Source organism: Tamandua tetradactyla, chromosome 17 (assembly GCF_023851605.1).
Source record: "Tamandua tetradactyla isolate mTamTet1 chromosome 17, mTamTet1.pri, whole genome shotgun sequence".
Taxonomy (NCBI): domain Eukaryota; kingdom Metazoa; phylum Chordata; class Mammalia; order Pilosa; family Myrmecophagidae; genus Tamandua; species Tamandua tetradactyla.
In genome coordinates, this window is record NC_135343.1 from 21,232,702 (window position 1) to 21,257,990 (window position 25,289).

Sequence of the window (25,289 nt, forward strand, 5' to 3'; positions counted from 1 at the left end):
AGTATAGCCACTCCTGCTCTTTTCTGGTTGTTATTTGCATGAAATATCTTTTCCCAACCTTTCACTTTCAACCTATGTTTATCTTTGGGTCTAAGATGTGTTTCCTGTAGACAGCATATAGAAGGATCCTGTTTTTTAATCCATTCTGCCAATCTATGTCTTTTGATTGGGGAATTCAGTCCATTGACATTTAGTGTTATTACTGTTTGGATAATATTTTCCTCTAACATTTTGCCTTTTGTATTATATATATCATATCTGATTTTCCTTCTTTCTACACTCTTTTCCATATCTCTCTCTTCTGTCTTTTTGTATCTGACTCTAGTGCTCCCTTTAGTATTTCTTGCAGAGCTGGTCTCTTGGTCACAAATTCTTTCAGTGACTTTTTGTCTGAGAATGTTTTAATTTCTCCCTCATTTTTGAAGGATAATTTTGCTGGATATAGGAGTCTTGGTTGGCAGTTTTTCTCTTTTAGTATTTTAAATATATCATCCCACTGTCTTCTAGCTTCCATGGTTTCTGCTGAGAAATCTACACAAAATCTTATTGGGTTTCCCTTGTATGTAATGGATTGTTTTTCTCTTGCTGCTTTCAAGATCTTCTCTTTCTCTTTGACCTCTGACATTCTAACTAGTAAGTGTCTTGGAGAACGCCTATTTGGGTCTAATCTCTTTGGGGTGCGCTGCACTTCTTGGATCTGTAATTTTAGGTCTTTCATAAGAGTTGGGAAATTTTCAGTGATAATTTCTTCCATTAGTTTTTCTCCTCCTTTTCCCTTCTCTTCTCCTTCTGGGACACCCACAACACGTATATTTGTGCGGTTCATATTGTCCTTGAGTTCCCTGATACCCTGTTCAAATTTTTCCATTCTTTTCCCTATAGTTTCTGTTTCTTTTTGGAATTCAGATGTTCCATCCTCCAAATCACTAATTCTATCTTCTGTCTCTTTAAATCTATCATTGTAGCTATCCATTATTTTTTCTATGTTTGCTACTTTATCCTTCACTTCCATAAGTTCTGCGATTTGTTTTTTCAGTTTTTCTATTTCTTCTTTATGTTCAGCCCATGTCCTCTTCATGTCCTCCCTCAATTTATCGATTTCATTTTTGAAGAGGTTTTCCATTTCTGTTCGTATATTCAGCATTAGTTGTCTCAGCTCTTGTGTCTCATTTGAGCTATTGGTTTGTTCCTTTGACTGAGCCATATTCTCAATCTTTTGAGCGTGGACAGTTATCTTCTGCTGCTGGCGTCTGGGCATTTATTCAGATTTCTCTTGGTGTTGGACCCAGCAAGGTTGTAATATTTTTCTGTGAAATCTCTGGGTTCTGTTTTTCTTATCCTGCCCAGTAGGTGGCGCTCGTGGCACACGTTTGTCTGCGGGTCCCACCAGTAAAAGGTGCTGTGGGACCTTAAACTTTGGAAAACTCTCGCCGTCCTGGGGGTTCGCTAGCCGAAACGGCTTGAGCCGGCCCGGGGTCCGAACGCAGGGAGGGTTGCTGGTCGCCGCAGCCCGGGAAAGAGCCCGTCCGAATTTCCTAGTCGGCCCTGGGCAACAAGCGTGGCGGGAGGGCGCCAGCGGCAGCGGCCTGCCTGAGAGAGTGCACGTTCCCCAGGAGTCACGGGTTTGGAAGGGGCCTCCCCCACCCGTCACCGTTCTCCGCGGCCTGGGGGTTTCCGATCCAATTCTCTCAGTTGGTCCGGGGGCTGCGTGTGGTGTGGGCGCCAGCCGTCTTTGTTGCAGGGGACCGCCTCTCCAATTCTCCCAGCCGGCCCGGGAAGGGGGAAGGGAGTAACTCCGGCCGCTTGCCACCCCGCCCGGTAAGGCCCGCGCGCCTCGGCGATCTCACCCGAGCTGCTTCTCTCAGCCAGCCAGCCGTTCCAGGATGGGGTATGCTGTCTTTTTTATCTCTGTTGTGGCTTTGGGCGCTTTCTGTATCGTTTCTACTCCCCTAGTAGGTGTCCTGGAGAAGAAACTAAGATCCGTGCGTCTTACTAAGCCGCCATCTTCCAGGAAGTCCCTCTTTTAATACTTTAATGGCCATCTATTTCATCTAAAATATTTTTTCAACATTCTAGGTAAAAAAAAAATATGTATTTTTATATATTGTGTGTGTGAAAAAAGTGCATTACAAACGAACATGTATAATATAATCATATTTTTTTTTTTTTTTTTTTTTTTTTAGCATGTGCATGTAAGCAGAGAAAAAAAATTGTGAAAGTCTGTTCACCAAAAGATTAACAGTGAGTATCTTATGAAATTATCATCTTTATAACTTTTGGCATTGTTTGATTACTTTAATCTATAACAAGCATGTGTTACTTTTGCAACCAGAAAAAATACTACTTAATTATGAAAAACAAAACCAAAAACAATTCCATCAGGGACAGCTTTTCTGGCTCCACAGCTTGGGAGAGTCTACAGGTTATCAAAGGAAGATGTAGGATAGGTACTTGAAAAACAAACTTTCTGCCTACTTTCTTTTTGCTATTTAATTGGGGTTGGATTTATTTTAGGAAAGGGCCCAGTAAAGTACTGCAGAAGTGGTCATGGAGATATGATAGAATTTTGAATTTCTTGTGGATTACTTTAGCTCATACGAAACCTTCTTAGCAAGTCACTCTGATCTCCCTTATCCTACTTTTTCTCCTCTACCACCTCCAGAACTTATTCTTTTACTCTCTATGTAAGTTACTTGATTTTTAAAGGTCTAATATCCATAGACTGCCTCCTGGTCTGAGCATATAAGCTCCGTGAAGCCAAGGATATCTTTGTTTTGATTCGTGCGGTCTCTCCAACATTTAGCACAGAGTCTGGCACACAGTAGATGCTTAGTATATATTTGTGGGAGGAAGGAATGAATGTAAATGGTTATGCATAAGGGAGTGGCAGTAAACTGCAAGCAGGGGGATAGCAGGGGAGGAGATAAGAAGGTAAGAGAAAAAGCATGAATGTGGGGCATGAGAGGTCAGACCTAGTTAGGATTCCCCTAGTAGCAACAAACCAAGTTGGATGATTAGGCTGGGAATAGATAATAAAAGAGGCTCAAAAATAAAAATCACTGCACTTAGGGGATGTGCTGAGAGCAGTGCAGGATTCTATAATGCTGTGTTAACTCGGGGCTCCAGCACTGATGCAGAGGGGGGATAGTTTCTCACCTTGATTTACCTTAAAAACAAAAGTGGACACTGGTACAAAATCCAGAATAGGCCTGGATTAGATGGCCTTTCTCATCGCCTATCTGGGATAACACTACCGGAGTCATTCAGAGCTTAGAGGCATTGCATTTGGAATATTTTCAATTCAAACCACATAAAAATATGATACAGCTATACTCATGCAGAATCAGAACACTAAAAGATACAGACCTTTTTCTTTAGGCTTCTCTGAAGCTCTAATTAAATGAAATGGATCGGTGCCTCACGCTTAACTGTGATTTTTCATACATGCATTTGGGAGGCATACCATGAATATATATTTAAGCCTTTTGGTGGTGCTCATTAGTGATGAGTATGGATGGAAATGGAATTCACTCAGTATAAAATGTTTACATGCTACAGTGAGCACGCCTTTGTGTTTCTGAAAAGAGACAGCACGCCTTTTTGCTTAGTCCAGCTTGGCGGATGACATGTCAGGAAGCTTCTTCTGCCATGCAGAAATCCTGAATTATGCTAGAAAATGGAAATTGTAATTAGAATAGGCAGAGCTGAGACCCTGTCTGCTTTCCAGAAATGTGCATATCTGCTATAAGATTTCCAAGCTGCATGAATAATCATTTCAGTTCTCATGTTATCCTTGATTGATGGCCCTAGAACATTTTATTTTCTTTTAGTATTTCTACATTATGCCGAGGAAGGTCCCAAATAGGGGTCACTGGGAAACCTTGTAATGGAGTACTCTAGAATTGCAAGGGAGTCTGAGGAGCAATAGTCAGGCAGTGCATTATTTCTTGGAGATTATCCCCTTGACATCCTTGCATGAAGGGAAGGGGGGTAGAGTCTCTAATCTCAGAGGGGGCTCCTTTCCTATCTCTTCATGGGACATTTAACTTTAAGGATTGAAGAAGAAGCGACCAACTAGAGAAATGGTGTGATGAGAGTGGCTTAAAGTTCCTCAATGGCTGCCTCCCCCACAAAAGTCATGTGCACAGCCAATCATTTGGGAAATACTTCAAGGGGCGTAGTCAAGGCAAGTGTGCATTCTTCTATAATATATTTTATACTGTCAAGTCTAGAGCTGGTTTCAAACCTTTACATTCCCATTGACCTGGTTCTGGGACCTCTAGTATATGACTCAAAGGTGGTCCTTCATCTTTGTCTTTAGAATTATTTGGAGTGAGAACAAGACTGGACTAGAAGTAGATGGGGAATGAGGAGATTTTGGGTGCTGAAGAAGGGATGGTGAAACAAGAGGAGGGAAATGTAGGCTGAAAACAGGATCATCAGAGTTGTGTGGTAATTCTTATAATGGGGCAGGAGAAATTTGACAAAGGTGGGTATCACAATTCATCAGTGCCCTTGATAAAGACCTAAAAATTCATTATCATGAGCATTTTCTTCTATATACAGATGTTCACAACACCTTCAGTAATGTTTGTATTACTGTATCTTTTGAAGTCCTTCAAAAGACATGGTTATTTTGCTTTTAATCATGCATTTAGTGAATGTTGAAGCAGCAATTTCCTTTTTTCACAGCTTCAAAGGTGCATAGTAAGCTCTAAAGAGGCAAATATATCTCTAAGATTGGTCATCCCTAGACTCCAGGGGCAGGAGGAGGTTAGGACCAAAGAGACAGAAATAATGAGGGTGGCCTGAAGAGGTGGCATATTTAGTACAGTTAAATCCCACAATTTGCATTGTTTAAATAGGGGGTTGTCAAGAGGCAGAGAATAGCTATAGTGTTGTGTGTCACCCATGAACTCACTGACCTAATTTTTGTAAGTGAGATTACAAACAGTTTATGAAAAAAGGCAGAACAGCGTAGATCCTAGAGCATTTGAAAAATCATACCAAGGACCTTCTCAGATTTCTACAACCAAGAAAATTAGGTTGTAGAATAGTGAGCATTTACTTCTGTTCCTCCAGAGGAGAACAGAAAAATGCTGTTGTTTTCTGGATAGCAGCCATATATTTCCCTTTTTCACTTCATTTCTGTCCAAGTTTAGGTTGGCTTGAGGAATTTTCCTCTATCCTCAGCAAGGAGAAATACTTCTTCGAGTCAAGGGTACTGGTTGCACCAAACTATCTCATATGTGATTTATTACTTCTTTTGTGCATTTTGTGCATACTTCTGGCTGAGATGGGCAGAGGTGGGGTCGGGGTAGGGGAGCATGTTTATTATTTATTCAGTGAATAAGGACTGAGGGAGGCTGAAGACCTCTTTAGAGGGAACTCAGACCCCATTATGACTCTGAATCTGTTTCATTAATAATGGTCACCAGGAACGCAATCTCCTCTCCCCTTTGATTATGGAAATCTTACCATCTCCACACACCTTCCCTGGCTTCTCTGCCTCACACTGATCTAACTCCCACTTCTTTGAACTCTTTCAGCACTTAAAATCTGGACAGCAGCATTAGAAGTTGCTTATGTTCTGGTTTGTGTCCTCTGTTTCACATTCCTCATTCTCTTATTTCTATAACCATATTACAAACTCTTTGATGGTTAGAGATGCATTTTGTCTTTTCTTTTAGCTTCTAATATGGAAGGTTCACTGAGAGATGAATGGACCGATTGATGAAAGGAATGTGGGAATAACTAAGAATGAATCTGAGGGTTTAAGTGAGGTGCTGTTCTTTCTGGTTATACGAAGTCATAAACAGGTGGGGGAGACACATTTTTCAGTTGATGAGGAGCACCTACTCTGTTTATTACTGTTTCCTCCAGGAACTCTTCAGCCCTCCCACCTTCCCTCATTTCTTCTATCCACTACACTTAAAATTGGAGGCATAACCTTGTTCAAGAATGTGCAAAACAGGAACACAGTAATGAACTCTTGTCGCTGCTATAAACTTGATGAATGGCTTATGGAGGAAAGACATTAAATGGCAGTCTCAGTCCAGTGATTAGCTCTGCAGAATTCCTCCTTGGAACTCATACACGCCAGCATAGTTTTGATTCTGCTCTAGGTTTCCTGTGGGCTCCATCCGGTATGTCATGGAATGCTTGTGGGTCTTGGATGGAGGGAGAGGAGGGAAAAAAGCATCTTTGTTTCTTTCCAACATTCTCATTTCCTGCTCTCCATCCCCCCTCACCCACCTTACCCCATGCACAACTCTAGCTCTGTTTGATCTGGATGTCATCTTGATCTATACTTTCCCTCTGATCTGTGCTCCCCACAGACTTATAGGACATAAATTCCTATATCCAATCACCTGCTTCTTGCCTGAGATCCATATTCCCACTACAAGCAGGTGAGCCAGGCTCAGCTTGTCCAGATGAACTGCACATGGGTGTGCTCCTGAAACACTTGAATGTAAATTGTATTTTCCAATGTCCAGCTGTGTTTCCAGAACAACAACAGAGGGGATTTTCTGGAACTGAGGCAGTACTTTCAGAAGTGATGAGCTGTACTAAAAACTGAGCAACATTTTAACTACCAAATCAGATCTGACAATGATAAAGAGAATAAGAAAACTGTTTTTCTCATGATCTATCATTTGGTTGGTAGCTATGAAGCACTTGTTCTGTGATTCTTTCTAATTGTTTCATCTGTATTTTATTGACAACTGCATCGAAGCAGGGGGTGTGTTCCATTTCTGTTTGCTCCCCTACCACACAGCTCCACTATAACACATGCCTAGTAATTTATAGATCTTGTTACTCTGTGTGGAACTTGGACCAGAGGCATCAGCTTCACCTGGAAGCTGGTTAGCACTGTAGAATCTCAAACCCCATCCAAAACTACTTAGTGAGAACTCCCATAGTAGTAACATACTCAAGTGATTTGTATGTGCATGAAGATTTGAGATGCCTTGATGTGGAGACACTGAGCAGGAACTCATGAGTGCACATTGAGTTCAGTTAAAGAAAAATGTCTCTTACAGAGGTGAAACCCTATAACTTGGTTGAGAGGTTCTGGTTGAATGTATGAGAGACTAGAAGGTTAACTCCAAAGGAAGGCAGAGAGGAGCCAGAAAAATCAGGAAAGAGGAAAGCCAGTAAATCCAGTTGGCTCAGAAAAGAAATTTTCTTTAAAATGAGATTTGTTGGGATGGCTTGAACCAATTTTTGATATTAGACATATCCTATTGGAACATATCCCCTTTGGCATGGAAAAAGCCAGCTTTACTCTTGGGCTTTCACTGTTTGGATCAGATACCAAACCACTTCCAGGGCACCCCCTTTTCTCATTGCTAAATGCTCAAGACTGAGTGGTAAGTGTGAGAAATGCTAAGCAAAAGACACCCACATGTGAAGGTTGTATATTTGGTAGAAATGTAAGCGTTAATCTTTTTTCTTTAACTTGGACACTCTGCTACTATCCTGTGCTAATATGACTGTAAGGCTCTCCAAATCTAATTTCTCTTTAGTAATGGAGAGGCAGAATGGCAAAAAGCAAAACATCGTATGGAGAAAGAGTATGGGATGTGACATCAGAGGAGTTACACCTTCATAACTTCCTAGCTATTGATCTCAGGACAGTCGACAAACTTCTCTGAGTTTCATTTCTTAGTTTATAAGATGGATGAAACACTTGCCCCAGCTAATACTCAAAGGTTGGTGTGAGACATTAAATGAACTAATAGGTATGTGAGGCATTTTGACATGGTATAAAAGGAAACAAATACAAAAATATCCACCTACTACTACTACCATAAATAAAATAGAAGTCTGAATTTGTGTTATATATGTCCTAATTTTCTCCATTAGATGAGAAGGCTATCATCCTCCTATAGCATATATTATCTGGATTACCCTTGTTGCATTCATTGATATTAAAGCATAATAGATTACTTCATGAGCTTTGAGGTCAGAATGAGTGGGTTCAAATCCTGACTTTATCAATTATTAACTGTGACCTTGGGCAAGTCACTTAATTCCTTTGGCTTCATTCACCTATGGTAAAATAGAGATAATAACACTGTTACAATAATTAAATAAGATAATGCATGGAAAATGTCTGGCAAAGTAATCACTCCACAAATGCTAGCCATGATTGTGTTGTTAACCAGTATGAGAACTCCTTGAGAGCAGGGACTGTCTACATTTTTATTACCCATAACATCCATCATTGCCTGGCACCTAAGCTTCACATCATTCCCTCATCTTGTTAACACATATGTTGTATCTCAAGAAGAACTTGTTGCATTATTGATTATTAGATGGATTATGCTTCTAAGTTTACTTGGTCTCTCACAGAGTTGCTCACGAATAGATCAGAATAAACATACAGTAGTCAGAAGGAGATGTCCCAGGTTTGAGGGAAACTCAGTGCCACAAGCCTTATCCTCACAGGTGTGCAGGGAGTGATGGAAAGTCACAGTTGTTTACTCTGTGAACCCTGATTATATTCCTGCTAAATCACTTAATGGATTAACTGGTTTCATCCATCAGCCTGAGCGTGTCTTAAGTATTTGACTCAAGTCTATAAATCTCCTTTTAAAAGCTCAAACCAGTGATGACTGATTTGGCTTCATTTCCTTGCAGTTAGTGCGGAACTTACTCTCTGTGCAGGATGTTTTTATTGTTGTTGTTATGGGATGGGTGCTGCAGTAAACCACCATCCTTCCCCCGCCCCTGAAACAAATGTCTGCTTTCCTAAATGAAAAGTCACATCTTCACCACCTTAACTTGATTTGACTGAGAAGTGTACATGCCCATGTGAAGAGGAGCAGTAAAGGGAATTTGTGTTTGGGGAGAGGGACACATTTTAAACAAATACATGAAGACTGGCACGACCTTTTTAACATTCAATAATGCCAAAAAGTCACCAACCTGAGTTCTCCACCTGGCCACTCAGGCACTGAGGGAACCTATCCTCAAGAGTTTGCATCTCAAAAGCACTTAATGTCAGTCTAATTACAAGACCATCTTTCCCTCAAATTTAAGTTCATATCTACATGTACGTTGCAGTCCAAACAGGTAAGTCAGTCAAGACATAGCTTTTCATGTATTAAAGCCAATCTCCTTGAGAACTTATACTGCTTTGCCTGTATACTACCACTAGCAATTTGATTTTTTGGATTGGGCATTACTACTTCATGCCTTTTAAAGATGCAGATTGTCTTGGGGGAGCTAACACATGAACTCCTCAGAGTTTTGGTGTAAATAAGTTCTTCAGATACTGTTATCCCAGTAGGAAAGGAAGAACTAAGGAAAAAAATATTTTAACAATATATTGAGAGCCTAATTTGAGGAAGGGGTTCTAAAAGGTTGGGAAAGGAGCCAAGAGATAGAGATGACAAATTTAAAACAATGCCTGCCATTATCCTTCCAACGTGCCCAGCCCTTTGGTGGGATATGAAAAGAGGGAAAGACAAGGTCAGTAGTCAGTAGAGCTGAGACAACACAAATGAGAAGCAGAACGAATGTGCTCTCTTTATTACTCATACTTTGCATTTGTATGAACTTTTAACTTTTCAAAGCATACTCACATCCAAGTGTAAATGACATGTTTATAAAAACACTGGACATTAACAATTGCTATCTCTATGCCCAGGGTTTCCCAGAATCTCTGACCCACTGTGCTAGTTAACTTCCAGTTGATTGATTTAGGCTCCTCTGCCATTTATCCTTAACTCTTATCCTTTCCTCCCCGCCTATTTAACTCCTGGAATGGTCTAGACTATAAAAATGCATCCCCGGTCATTTGGTTTCCGTGTAAACTATCCAGGGCGGATCTGAGCGCAGAGGTGAATTTGACAAAGTGTAAGATTCAGGTAGTTTATTTGTTAGGGGTTGGGCAGGGAAGTGGGGCCATATCCTAATTGAGTCTTTTATTGTTTAAAGCATCTTATTAAGTCATAAATGGCCCATATGGATGTGGTTATGATGGACATGGGCTAAGTGAGGAAATAAAAATGAATAGTTTGTGCATCGATTGAAGCCCGTGTTTAGATTGCATCTTTTTATTTTCTATACAATTCTATTAAAACAAAAACAAATACTAGCAAGGGTCCTCTAGCAGAGCCACGGGGATTTTTTGAACTTGACTGTTTTGCTACCTTAATTGTATCTTTTTCTAACATCGAGTTACCAGCAGGAAGAGAAAGAGCTAGTTCATTTTCTGGCATCTCTGTGAGCTGTGACAACCATAACACATTTCAAGGTCTCTCCCACAGCTTGCCTTGTCAAGAAAGGTCAGCAGGGCAAGTGTGGCTGAAGCAGAAATCTTAAAAGATAGAGATGATCCCTCTCTTGGCTGTTGATTAGAAAATGGAAGAAGATTGTGTTTGATGGCAGGCCAGAAAAGCCTTGTTTAAGTAACCTCTGTCTAGCCTTGCCACCTAGAGGTCTAAGTGCCCAATGAAAGGTGCCAAAGTAGAAGTCACCAGGACCATGAGTGCACTGCTGCCTCAAGTGCCCTAAGGGTGGAGGACCTTAGCAATGGGTGATGTTAGTGAGGGCATAACTGTGCTTTCCCAAGGAAGGGAGCGCCTGTGAGATATTGTTATTACTAGAAGCTTGCTAGTTCTCAATGTTGCTTTCATCTCTATTCCTCCTTACTTTCTCCTCCTTGTAATCCCTTTCAGCAAAGAAAACCCCACATTACGTTCATGGATAAAGCCTATAGGACTGAAGTATAGAATGTTAATGGAGAACAGAGTTGGGGGAATTCATAAAATCACTCTCTCTCTGGGACTCTGTTTCCCTTATCAGCCTCCCACAGTCCCACATGAGAAAAAAAGAAATTGAAACTAAACAAACAAGCAAGAAATTAAAGCACATAAATGTATATAGCTTAATACATTATTCTCTTTCTGAGCTGGGCAGCTATCAGATTTTGTAAAGTTTATTTTAAGGACCCACCTGGAAACAGTTGATAATAAAGCGATGTAATGGAAACACTGAAACCAGAACAACCCAAAAAGTGCGAAGAAAACTTCTTGTGTTCTCAGTTGATGCCATAAATACAACAAAAATACCTCATTTCAGAATATTTATGGAGAAGAGGAAATGAGATAAGGATTTTCACCTTCTAGACGCTAACTCATGTTTGACCTGGGTCAATAATGACAACTTAAATGGTCCCACTCTTACATTTCCCAACTGCTGACTAAGTTAATTTGCAATTTAACAGGCAGCTCAGTTTGCAAACTCTTGGACTAAAGCCAATCTTAGCAGGAATCTTACTCAGAAATGAGTTGGCATGCTAGAACTTGAAGGCAAAAAGTTCCCAGGAGAGGGTTCCTCTGCTTTATGACTGTTCTAAAAGAAACTGACTCTTGGTTCTAGTTTATGGAGGCTCCCTAAACCCAGTAATCCCCTCTTGTAAATATAAGTGACACCAAAGGAAAATTTCACAACATTGTCCCTCCCCTTAGTCCCTCTTTTACTCCAGTAGAAGAATTTTGGAAAACGGTAGGTGTTAAGAACAAGGCAGCCTTGCATAGTAGAAAGGACCAGACTGCCTTGGGTTCAAATCCTATCTTTCCCACTAATAAACTCTAACACTGGTTGGTTGCGAGCCTTTTCTTAATGTCAGTATTCCTGTTTGTAAAGCAATCCTCTTTAGTACCCAACTCAGGAATTTTGTGCTGGAATTTAACTGTGATATGATATTTAAAACACCTGGCCTATAATAGGATCTCAATTCAAATTCATTTTTAAAATTGTCTTTATTGGACTATAATTTGGTAGATATCAAAAGACACTCATTTTGGCTGTTTGATGAGTTTTTACCTTTTTATGCACTCTATAATCAACATTGCAATCAAGATGTAGATCATCTGGTAAAACTATATAGCAAAAAAAAGAAAAAAGTCAGTTGCTTATGTTTGTGTGGGTTCTCTTCTGAATGCTTTGTTCTGTTCCAAATATGGTATTTCTGATAATACTGCACTGTCTTAGTTATCCTACCTCTATTGTAAGTATTAAAATTGAGTAGAGTCCAACACTAGTGGTGAGTAACAAGGTGGGGGAAGGGGTTTGGGATGTTTGGTGTTTTCTTTTTTTCTACTTCTTCATTTTCTGGAGTAATGTAAATTTTCAAAAATATGAACGCGCAACTATATGATGATACTGTGAACAACTGATTGCATACTTTGGATGGACTGTATGGTATGTGACTATATCTCAATAAAATTACTTGAAGAAAAAAAGGATATAGATTATCTTCTCTACCCTAAAAAGTTCCCTTGTGCCCTTTCCCAGAAAATCCTCACCATCACTCTTGGTATAGATTAGATTTTTTATTTTTACACGTTCATATAAATAGAAACATATGGTATCTATTCTTTTGTATTTGGCTTCTTTGCTTAGCGTAATGATTTTGAGATTTGTCCATGTTTTTGTATATTAACAGTTTATTGCTTTTTATTATTGATTAGAATTCTATTGTATGGATATATCAAAGTTGTTTACCCATTCATCTGATGATGAATATTTGGATTGTTTCCAATTTGGTCTACTATGAATACATCTCTTTCTTGGGGAAATAGTTTATAAGGAACTCTCAAACTGTTTTCCAAAGGAGCTGTACCATTTTATGTTCTTACCAGAAAAGTATAGGAGTTCCAGTTGCTCTATATCTTGACCAACACAACTAGTCTTTTATTTTGTCCATTCTAGTGGTTTTGTAATGGTATTTCATTATGTTTGTTTCTTTGGTTCTTGTATGCTATATGCCCGGGGTCACATTTCATTCTTTTTCCATGTAAGTATCCCACTACTGCAGCACTGTTTGTTGAATTTTTATTCATTTGTTTTTTCTTTCCTTCTTTGCTTGCTTATTTTGTTTTTGGGAAGTACGTGGGCCTGGACTCAAACCTGGGTCTCCTGCGTGGTCATTATGGTTTTAAATTGTATTTCCCTAATGACTAGTGATGCTAAGCATCCTTTCATGTACTTAATTTCCCATTTGTATATCTTCTTTTGAATGTCTGTTGGATCTTTTGCCCATTTTTCATTGAATTGTTGGTGGACTAATTTTTTACTTTTAAGAGTTCTTTATATATTCTTGATACAAGTCCTTTCTATAGATATGTATATGTATAGCAAATATTTTCTTTTAGGTTGTGGCTTGGTTTCTAATTTTCTTAATAGTATCTTAAAGAGAATGAAGTTTTAAAAATTTTGTTCAAGTTCAAAATATCATTTTTCTTTGGTGCTTTTTGTGTCATACTAAACAAATCTTTCCTACTCCAAGGTTATGAAGATCTTCTCTGTTTTCTTTTAGAAATTTTTAAGTTTTAGCTTTTAAATTTAAGTCTATGATCCATTTAGAGTTAAATTTTGTGTATGGCATGAAGTAAGGATTAAGGCTTACGTTTTTCCCATGTAGATACCTAGTTGATTCAGCACCATTTATGGAAAAAATCTATTATTTTACTATTGAGCTCTAAAAAACAAACTCTTTTAGGATATAGAGAACGGGAAAACATTGCTCAACTTGTTTTGTAACAGTGGTATAAACAAAACCTAAGAAAAGACACTTATAGACTCACATCCCTTATACAAGTAGACATAAAAACCCTTAACAAAAATATTAGCAAATCAAAATCCCTACATGTGTTTCTCTACAAGAAATCAGCATTATCTTTTAGAAGTTTCCAATCAGGCAATTTCACTCAGTTGGGGAGTTACAGGCATCAAGATAGTTGAGTGAGCCACTCCTTGGATCAGTTCCCCCACAGAAACTTTAAGCAACAGATAAGAGCTGGCAGAAACGTCCTTCTCAAAGCTCCTGCAAACAGTTAAAGGGTTACAGTGACAGAAAGCACTGAATCAAGAAAAATGCAACATAAAATGGTAGGGTCTCTTAGTGTCCTTACCAGCCTCATCCCTTTCCCCTTATTAGTTTGGTGGCAATCTGGCGCATCTTCCCGTGGTGGGTTCTCAGTCCTGGTTCCACAGGGAGTAGAGTAACGCTCTTGCACATATTGGGGCATGTATGTGCTAATCTGGTGACAGCCTGAAGGTGTGAACTAAGACGCTCATTAGAGACTTGCCATGCTAGAACTTGTTCTGTGAGTGGAAGGCAGCTCACAAAGCTCTCCTATAGAACACTGGGAGAGAATAGTCAAATTGAGGCTGCCTAGGGCAAAGGCTTGCTGTGAGACATATAGTGCTGTGCCTAGGATCAAGGAGGAAATAGAACTTCATAGGAAAAAGGAGACTTTTGGGTCCACGTAAATGGGGGATATTCTCGGGCTAAGTGGACATGTCCAGGATAAGACATATGCACAGAAAAGACCAGGGAGGACCCTATTCTTTTGCCCTGGGCTGTTCTCTAAAATCATTTTGAGGACAGTTAAGCTCTGAAGGAAAGCACTGGCAATCTACAAAGACTGAAATAGGTGATTTATTATACATTTATTTATTTCCCTTTCTTACTCCCTTCCTCCCTTCTTCCCTCCCCTGCCTCTTTCTCTTCCCCCACATCCTTCTTTCTTGTTATCTCCTGGCATGTAAGGAAATATCTGTCATAGTACTAGCTGGATATAAGACTTGACAGTGTCTATCCTTCAGAGATAACACATTAAAATATCACAATATCAAGGTTGCAAAAAACATTTACAGAGTGTTCAAAGATAAAGGAAAAGATGGCTCGTGCAAAGAAGCAGTATAAAGAATTAGAAACCATCACTGAGGAAGACCAGACCTGGACATACCAGACAAAGACTTTTTAAATATGCTCAAAAAGCTAAAGGAAAGCAATGGCAAAGAACTAGAGGAAATCAGAAAAACAACAGACAAACCAAAAGAAAATGTCAGTAAATAGAAACAATGAAAATGAACCAAAGATTGCTGAAGACTATAGTCACGAAAATGAAAAATAAAAAAATCCCTAGAGAGTTTCAGCAGAAGTAGGAATGAATGAACTTGGAGATAAGGCAACTGAAATTATTCAGTCTAGGAACAGAAAGAAAAAAGAATAAAAGAAAGTGAACAGAGCCTGAGAGGCCTGTGGAACCCATTAAGTGACCAACAAACACATTGTGGGTATCCTAGAAGGAGAAGAAAGAGGGAACTCAGAAGAAAGAATATTCAAAGAAATAATGACCCAAACATGCCCAAATGTAATGAAAGGCATAAATATACACATAAATGAATTCCAAATAGTATAAAGACAAATAGACCCAGAACACAACATAGCATAATCAAACTGTCAAATGCCACAGAGAAGGAGAGAATTCTGAAAGCTGTGATAGAGCAGCAATGCTTCATGTACAAGGAACCTCAGTAAAACCCAGAACCTATTTCTCGGGGGAAGCCATGGAGGCAAGAAGGCAGTGAGATGATCTATTTACAGTGCTGAAAGTTTAAAAGTGCCCATTTATATTTCTACACTAGCAAAAGAGTATACGAGATTTTTTTTTTCCAAAAATGAGGGAGAGATTAAGGCATTCCCAGGAGAAGAAAACCTGATATAGTTTATCCCACCACACCAGCCCTCCAAGAGATGCTAAAGGGAGTTCTTCAGGTTGAAAAGAAAGGGCACTGAAAAATAGAGGCCACATGAACAGTTAAAGGTCTCTGGTAAAGACAACAGTGTGGGTAAATATAAATTTCAGTACCATTGCATTTTTGGTTTGTAACTCCACTTTTTACTTCCTACAGCATATAAAATTCAAATGCATTAAAGGTAATGACAAATGAATGATTTGGGAATTTTAATGTATAAATATATATTTGGTTACAAGAACACCATAAATGTAGGGGGATAGAGGGTTTGGGGTACCTATTATGTGTATGCTATTGAAGTAAAGTTGGTATCAAGCCAAATGAGATTATTATAGATTTAGGATGATAAGTTTAAGCTCCATGATAGCCACAAAGAAAATATTGGAAAAATATACATAGAAATAATAAGGGAATTCACTACAAAAATTGGTGAAGGACTTGAATAGACATTTTCCAAATGGCCAATAAGCAATGAAAAGATGCTCAACATTATTAGTCATCAGGGAAATGCCAATCAAAACTACAATGAAATACTACCTTATACCCACTGGAATGGCTATTATTTAAATATAAAATCGAAATAAAAAGTGTTGGTGAGGCTATGGAGAACTGGGAACCCTAGTTCATTGTTGATGAGAATGTTAAATAATGCAACTCACTATGGAAAACGATTTGGTTCTCAAAAAGTTAAACACAGAACTTTCATATGATCTGGTGTATTAGTCAGGGTTCCCTAGAGAAACAGAACTGGCAGGGGATATCTGTAAATAAATACAATATTTATAAAAGTCTCAGGCAACCAAGGGCATGTAAGAGTCCCAAGTCCATAGGTCAGGCTGCGAGGCTGGCAACACTGATGAAGGGTCTCGATGAACTCCACTGGCTGAAGAAACAGTGAAAATTCTCTCTTCTGTTTTAAAAGACTCCAACTGATTGGATCAAATACATCAGATTGAATTATCTCATTTGTGGAGGTGTACCCTTAGTTGAACTTAGAGGTAATCAGCCACAGATGCAATAAACTGAATGATGATTTAATAAATCAGCCTTCTGTTTTATAAACCAGCCATGAAATATCCTCACAGTAACAATTATTCCAGTGCTTGCCTGACCGGACAGCTGGGTATCATCACCTGGCCAAGCTGACACCAGAACCCAACCATCACTCCTGGAAATCCAGCTTTCTACATATATACAGGATAGAATTGAAAGCAGTGACTCACACAGATGTTTATACATCAATGTTCACAACAGTCAAAAGCACCCCAAATGCCTCTGAGGAGATGAATGGATAAACAAAATGTGCTACATACATACAATGGAATATTAAAAGGATGGTGTTCTGATACATGTTACAACATGTATGAATCTTAAAGATATCTTGTTGACTGTACTAAGTCAGAAACAAAGGGACACCTATGATTTTACTTATATGAAATAGCTAAAACAGGCAAATTCATAGAGACAGAAAGTAGAGTACAGGTTATAATGGGGAGTAAGAGAGAGTTAATGCATAATGGGTATGGGGTTTCTATTTGGGGTGATGGAAAAATTCTAGTTACGGATGATGATGAAGGTAGCACAACATTGTGAACTGATTTATCCCATTGATTTGTATGCTTGGGAGTGGTTGAGATGGAAAGTTCATGTTATATATATGTCTCCACAATTTAGAAAAAAAGAGAGAGAGAGAGAGTAAAGAGACAACAACAAGTAAAGGCAATACATGAGCCTGGACTGGATCTAGTAACAGAGGTGAAAATGCCCAAAAAGACGTTATTGGAGACATATGAAAAAATTGCAGTATAGACTGTAAAGCATTAAATCAATGCTAAATTTCTTGAATTTGATAACTGCATTTAAGATGGCCACATAAGTGACTATCCTTGTTCTTAGGAAATGTACATGGTAGTATTAAGCATTCAAGAAGTATGATGTACACGACCTACTCTCAAATGTTTAGAAAATAGATAGAAGGATAGATAAAATGATAGAGCAAATGTGGTGAAAGGTTAGAAGTTGGTAGATCTTGGTATCTTGGGGGAGTGGTATGTTGGAGTTTTCTGTAGGGGGGTTGTATTATTTTTGCAACTGTCTTGTAGGTTGAAGTTACTTTAAAATAAAACAGTTTGATTGCTATCACACTATGACACTCCAGCTTGTCAGCATGGCAAGTACCTTATAGCCTGTCATGGTTAGGGACATGTGTCAACTTGGCTAAGTTGTGGTACCTGTTTATCTGATTGGGCAAGCGCTGGCCTGTCTGTGGCAATGAGGACATTTCATAGGATTAGGTCATGATCATGTCAGCTGCATCCACAGCTGATTCCATTTGTAATCAGCCAAAGGGGAGTGTCTTCTGCAATTAGTGATGCTAAATCCAATCATGGGAAGCCTTTTAAGGAGGACTCAGAGGAGACAGGTTGCATTCCTGCTTTGGCTGGTGAGCCTCTCCTGTGGAGTTCATCCAGGCCATCCATCGGAGTCATCGGCTTCGCAGCCTGTCCTGTGGATTTTGGACTCTGCATTCCTACGGTCACGTGAGACACTTTTATAAATTTTATATTTGCAAGTGTTCCCTGTTGATTCTGTTTCTCTAGAGAACCCTAACTAATACATAGCCCATGCTGACAAGTATACCCCTTCCTTGCTTACTTATCTCTTACCACCCTCCTCTTTGTTTATTCTGCTTTAGCCACAGGATATACACATACTACCTGTTGTTGAAAGTTCTTTTTATGAATTTGATCCAGACCTAAATATCATCTACTTCAATGCTTTTCAAACTGGATGTGCTTTAGAGTCTTTAAAGCACATCTGGGGAGTCTTTAAAAATTACTAATGCCTGGGCCTCACCATGGACAATGGAATCAGAATCTCTGGAAATGACGGTCAGGTCTGTGGATTATTTGAAAAGCTCCCAGGTGATTCTAAGGTGCAACCTGAGATGATACTCACTGAACATCAACATATTTATTACACCCAGAGACTCAGGCTTTGCCATCTCCTTCCCTCTTCCCATTCAGAGCTCTAACTAGTCCAACAGTGGCCTCAGATTTTTACCAGGAATCAGCAGAACCACCATATTCTTTTTACTTTATTTCAGTAAGTGGGACTCAAGGTTCCTTTGCTCATTAACTCTCAGAATCACAGTAGGAAGGAACTTAAGTCAGCTAATCAAGGAAGTGTTGAGGGTTCCAATGAGCAGATTGGACTCCAAATTTTTAATGCTGTTGCCATTACACTTTTAGTTACCTGCTTTACTTCATTTCTTTTATTGGTGCTGAGAGGGCCTGAAGAACTGAGAATTGGGATGACCCTCAACATTTTAATGTGCTTGTTAAGAGTTTGCATTCAATAAATCTCTTCCTCTAAAAGTCCCTTTGTTAAGTTAACTTTTCTTCCCCAGTGATCTGGGGGTGGAGGCTGGGGTGTCAGACTAGTGTTCTCATTTTTATGTGCAAATAAATCACTCGATTATATTTTTTGTCCTTATGTTATCATGAATATTTCAAATGAATTTTATATGGTTCATATTTATGGTTTGGGAGCTATTTCACATTTTGGCTCATTGCCACCCCATCTGCATATACCATATCTCAGCTGATGTTGATTGGTCTCATTTACATATTCATCATGCTTCTATTTTCAAAGATATTTTGTTATAAACTGGGTTTTCTTCCCTCTCTAGTGTTATAATAGCATGTAGATGTGTTTTTAAATTGCTCTCATTTCCATATATAATTTTTCTGGTTACCCTAAATCACCACATTGTCACCTACTCCCCCCACCTTATTCAGTGTGATCTTCACACTATATACCAGGCTGACATATGGCTCCAAAGTAATTAAAGACAATGTAAACAGTTTACAGTGCACTTTGCAAAGCCACTTCACATTGCAAAGAGTTTAATGATTTCCTTTAACCCCCAGTTAGTTCCAAACCAATGAAGAGTGGGGAGGGTTTAGGAAAGTGACAATGCTCTAAGCTCAGGTGTGAACAATGGCCATTTCATTTCTGATGGAGAAGCAGTTCTACCAACAAGACTCCTTTACCTGCTGACCTCTGATAGAGGAAGAACAGGCTGGCTTAATAAATGAGATATAACTAATTGCAAGTGTTGGGACAGGTCTACTGGATTCTTTCCATCATTCTCACTGGAACAGGAGGAAAGGACCAAGTGTACTGAATACCTGTGTATGCCACAGCAACCCTATGAGATAGGCCTTATTATCAACATGTTGCAGGTGAGGGAAATGAGGCAAGGAGAGGAGGAAATAAAGATATGTGCTCTCAGAATCTCTGCAAACTAGTCTAGTTCCATGCAGATAGGAACATTCCATCCTGGAATATCTTCTTATATTGCTTTCCTGTTTTGTAACTTTGGACAGGGAATTTGATCTTACTAAGCCTGTTTCCTTATTCGTAAAATGGTGCTGAAGATGCTACCTACCTCCAGTGTGACTGGGAGGATGGCAAAAGATGAGGAATGTAGTAGGCTTCAGTAAGGACCTGGCACACAATAATAATCTGAAGGATGGTAGGAGCCAATTAAATGATAGGTGCAAAGTGAAAGGGTGTACTAGTCTGAAGGAACAGCATAAACATGTATTGAAGAATAAGTTCTCAATACATGTTAACCACAATGATAATAACTGTGATGAGGAGAATAAAAAGGCCTCCTGCCAATACAAATCTTAGTTAACCTTCAAGACTCAATTGAAATCCCCAAACCTTCCCCAACCACTCAGTTCACACAGGTCTTTTTCTTATGGATGGCAATAGGACTTCCTTTCTTTTTAGATAATCAATTGCCCAACTACCTGCAGCTGCTCTCTTTTTTTCTAGCAATAGTTCAATTTTTATATGTGATTCTTCCTTCCTCACTCCAAATCTATGTGGTTGGAGCAGATTTTATTTTTCTAGCTTTAAGGATGGAGTCCATTACTCGGGCAAAAGCCAATTTGAGCATCACAAGCTCTTAGTTTTAGTGGTTCATTCAGGATGGGTTGTGTGTTTTAAGATATTTAACCTAAATTGGAGACTTTTATGAGATTGAGCAACAAAAAGGTCAGCTCTTTCTTTGTAGAACGGATGTGAAGATGTTAAGCTAGGACTGCTGCTGCCATCTTGCCAGTGTGGGAATTGTGTGGGTTGAAGCTAACATAATGGAAAGTTGATCAGAGAGAGCAGAGAGCTGAAGTCCTAATGATAATGAGACTTCAATGGAGCCAATTCTAAAGCCATTCCTCCTCTTCAGACATAAGTTAAATAGCCATTAAATTCCCTTCTTTTCCTTAAGCCCGTTTAAGGTTTATCTTCCTTTGCCTCTTACAACAGAATCCTAACAAATACAATGCTATATCAGTTATTTTGCATTTACTGTCTTGTGCATTTTTGTCTTGGGTTCTATTTTAAATGATAACTCTATAATATGCCTAGATATAGTGGATCCTCAGACAAAATTTATGCACTGGTAAACTCCTCTATTATTTATCATTACCAATCATATTATTTAGTTAGTTTCATTTCAAATTTTGGTATCTTGTCATATTAATTATATTTATGCACTCATTCATTTATCAGATATTTATTGAATGGGCTTATGATAATGCTGATCTCTGTGTGAGGTACCATGGATTAAATACTGAGCAAAAATATTGTCATTGTGCTCATGAAACTTACAGTCCAATAGGGGAGTTAGAAATTAATTAAATCATCACATAAATACTGTTAATTTATTAAAATGATAATCACCATATAGTGACTAAAGGTGACACGAGAGTATAGAGTGTTTTGACCTTGTTCAAGGGATTAGGGAGGGTTTTCCTGAGGAATTGATACTGGGGTGGGAATCTGAAGGTTGGGTAGGAGCCAACTAAATGACAGGTGCAAAGTGAAAGGGTGTACTAGTCTGAAGGAACAGCATGAACCAAGGTCCTGTGGTGGAGTGGCAAAAAATATATAATCTTTATTCCATTGGCTGGAATAAAGGAGAATAAAGGAGAAAATGAAATGGATCCAGCTATACAGAGCACCTATCTGTATTAAGGAGTTTCTTTTTTATGACAAGAACAATGGAAAGGCATATTAGTGTGGGGGGTGTGTGTGTGTAGGGGCAGATGTGGGAGAAAATGTGATCAGATCTGAATTTGGAAAATGTCTTTTTAGCTGTTTTGTTGAGAATGAGTAGGAGAGAGGAGAGGGCATGCTCACGGATGGGGGTAGACTAGATAGAAGGCTGTGCAGAAACACCAGGAAAGATTATGGTAGCTGGAGGAGATAAAAGGACAGATTAGTGGTATGGTGAAGAGGTTTCAAACAACAGGAGTTGGTGGTATGCTTTAATACGAAGTTGAGTTACACTCTGTCCCCACTCTCAAAGAGTTTATAATCACGGAATCTGGTAAAATCTGTAAATTCCTAATAGAGTATGATAAATGTGCTATGAATTCTATGAATATAAGATTATGGATTAGAAACATTAGGAGGTTTCTGGAAAGGTTCTACAGAGGAGTGAACATTTTCCCTGAACCTAGATTACAAACAGAATTCCATGTAGTGAAATTTCAAGGACAGAGAGACAAGAATCTACCTAAGAATCTTATGAAAGTATATTTCATTCATTCATTTACTTCTGTGAGTCAGGCATTATCCAAAGCACCAGCCATCACATTCTAAAAAAGCAATGTAGTATCTGTTAATGACAATGTTTAAGAAATAGCAAATTGTTCTACCTGGTGAGAGTGTAAGGTAAACAGTGCATGTAGTAGGGGATTAGAAGGAATAAAAGGCTTTAATTTTTGTGTGAAGGACTTACATCTTAAATCTGTAAGAATGAGGGTCCTCAGAAGTTCTTTTACAATGAGGTTTGAGAAATGTGGGTCTGGCAGCAGACTAGAGAGGAGACTGGAGCTGGGACAGGAGTGGAAGCCTCATATAGGCTATGTAAATGTTGACCTTTGGGCATGGTAGTGGCAGCAGGAGTGGGGAGGAGGGCTGGATTTTGAGGGGGAATCAATAAGACTGGAAAGGCACCTGGATATAAGAGATAGAGAAGACAGGTGAGTCAAGGGAGACATTACGTTTTGTTGCTTGAGAGTCTGGGTGATAGTGCTACTGTTCACTGGGTAATGTTGGAAGATGAGAAACTTAAGAATAGAGATAATGAGCTAGCTCTGGATATGTTGAATTTGAGGTATTTGAAGTTCACTAAGGTGTAGACATTTAAGTGTCACTCTATTTCGAAATTAGAATTATGGCTAATGAAGAGGGGTTGGTGCTACAGATAAAGGCTTAGGAGCCCTAATGTAAAGATGTTCTTTCATGAGTGGTGGTTTTCTGGTGGAGCTGTAAAAAAAAATAAGATGGCAAAATAGAGCCCTGGACAATCTAAATTTTAAAAGGCAGTTCAGGAACAAGAAAGCTGGCGAGAACTGGATCCAGAGCAGTTTGGGAGGTTAAGAGGCGGCAAGAAGGTATGGTGTCACCGAAATTAAAAGAGGAAAGGGTATTGAGAAGAAAGGGCATTGAGAAGAAAGGGCTTGAAATCAAAAGCTACATGTAAGTTAAGTACTAAGAAGACAAAGACAGAATAGTAATGTTAAAGAATCTGTGGCCAAAAAGCAAGCATGTAGGCTGGCTTGTGATTGAAAGGAAAGGATAGGGAGGCAGTGGATACAGGCTGCTCAAAAGAGTAGTAGTCATGGGAAAGAAAGAGAATAGTAGCATGGTAGTACAGCAGAATTTATTCAGAAAAACTTTTTTTCTCTTTGATAAGAATGGGTGAAACTTGACCATGTGTGCATAATGGATGAAAGAAATTTCGTGATTTGTGGAGAGGGAGATATTGAAGAGAAAGTCAATATGTACCAAGGTCAGTGTTTTAGTTTGTGAAAGCTGCTGGAATGCAATATACCAGGAACTGAATGGCTTTTAGAAAGGGAATTTATTAAGTTGTAAGTTTACAGTTCTAAGGCTATGAAAATGTCCAAATTAAGGCACCAACAAGAGGTTACCCTCACTCAAGAAAGGCTGATGCCATCTGGAACACCTCAGTCAACTGGGAAGGCACATGATGACATCTGCTAGCTTTCTCTCCTGTATCTCCAAAGGTCTCTGTTTGTGTGGGCTCTGTCTTTTTCCAAAATAGTTCCCTCTTAAAGGGCTCCAGTAAGCAACCCCACCTTGAATGGGTAGAGACAGATCTCCATGGAAACCTCTTAATCAAAGGTCCACTCACAATTAGGTGGGTCACATTTCCATGGAAACAACTTAATAAAAAATAACTCACTCAACAATATTGAATGAGGATTAAAGAACATGGCTTTTCTAGGATATACAACATTTTCAAACCAGCACAGTCAGGAAACTGGTAAAAACTGGAAGAAGTACATAAGTGGAGGGGATAGGTCTGGAAGGGAGATGAGAACACATCAGTCACTAAAAATAGAAGGTGAGAAAATGGATGAAGGTGAGTGTGGAGACTAAAGGATATAAGCAGCCTTCTCAGAGTTCATGTTAGTGTGGGCCCTCTACTAGGGAATGGTTTTGAAGCCTTAGAGTATAAAAAGAATTGAAAAAAAAACCCACTTTGATTTTATTTTTGGTATCTCAGTGTGTCAGTACAGGCTGACTGATAGACATGAGGTTGAAACGGACAAGTTATAGCTAAGGAAGTTGAGGAGTTACTGATCCAACTTTTCTGTCTCTGGGATTAATGCTCTGCCAATTCAGCTCACTCATTTATGTCCCAACAGGAAGGTCTTGACCAAGGACAATAAGACCCCAATAAGGGGTCAGTCACACTTGCTGATTAAATTGGGCTAAAGTGGATTCTTTGTGATATCTGGGATTCCTGTCTTTGGGATATATTTCTGTGCATGTATAGGGCTGTCCTGGGAGTGGCAATGGTGTTGTCCAAAAGTTATCAAGTCTATCCTAACTCCAGGCAGGACAATGGTTAATCTATCCAGGAATATACCTTAAGCCAAAAGTTCTCCAAATTGTTTGCTTCCCTGGTTCCTCTGGTGAGGTCTTCTCTGGTGAGTAGCCCCAACCTCCTAATTCCTGTGAGTGAATAGTGTCCCTAAGAAGGTCTAAACCCTGGAATACTATAGCTCTTAATCTGGGTTCTCATTCAACTAGGGGATTCTTACATTTAGAGATTAGAGATGATGCAAACTGGGTTTCCCCTTTAAAACTCTTCCCTTGAAACATAAATGAAGAACCCACCCTGAAAGGTGATTTAACAAGGCTATATAGTAAGTTTATATGAGAACTAACACTCAAACCCAGCGCTCTGACCTATGCTCCTCAAAGCTGATGGCTTGATTACCAAAACACACTGCCATTCTCTGTGCTTTTTTTTCCATTTATTAATGGATTTCATTCCTGTTTCCTCAAATCTCAGTGACTCATCTTCTTAAGGGAGCTGATAAATCAAGAGGAAAATATGAATGGCTTTAAGGAGAAACATATAACCTGTGGAGTTGCTTCCTTCATGTAATGAAAAAATAATCCTCTTCCATCTAATCTGCCTATCTCTTGCTGTACTTAATGGCATTAAGTCCTGAATCTTGGCTAGGCCACTGCAGTGAAGAACACAGCTCCCAGGCCCAAGAGGTCCAGGAGGCAGCACCAAGAGCCTTCAAAGGGAGTGTAGGGTATCTTAAGTGTGGTGTTTACTCTGCCCTGTTTTCTGCTCCCATACCCCACTTTGAGCA

At 39.2% G+C, this 25,289-nt stretch overlaps 1 protein-coding gene and 1 long non-coding RNA gene across 8 annotated transcripts in view; one reads left to right on the forward strand and one right to left on the reverse strand.

Moving 5' to 3' along the window:
• Positions 1-2,244, forward strand: part of LOC143660805 (uncharacterized) — a 37,792-nt gene extending 35,548 nt beyond the window's left edge. The window contains exon 4 of the long non-coding RNA XR_013164259.1: positions 2,184-2,244. This is a non-coding gene — a long non-coding RNA (uncharacterized LOC143660805). The remainder of the gene's footprint in view (positions 1-2,183) is intronic.
• Positions 1-25,289, reverse strand: part of FSHR (follicle stimulating hormone receptor) — a 200,018-nt gene that overhangs the window by 84,069 nt on the left and 90,660 nt on the right. The window lies entirely within an intron of this gene.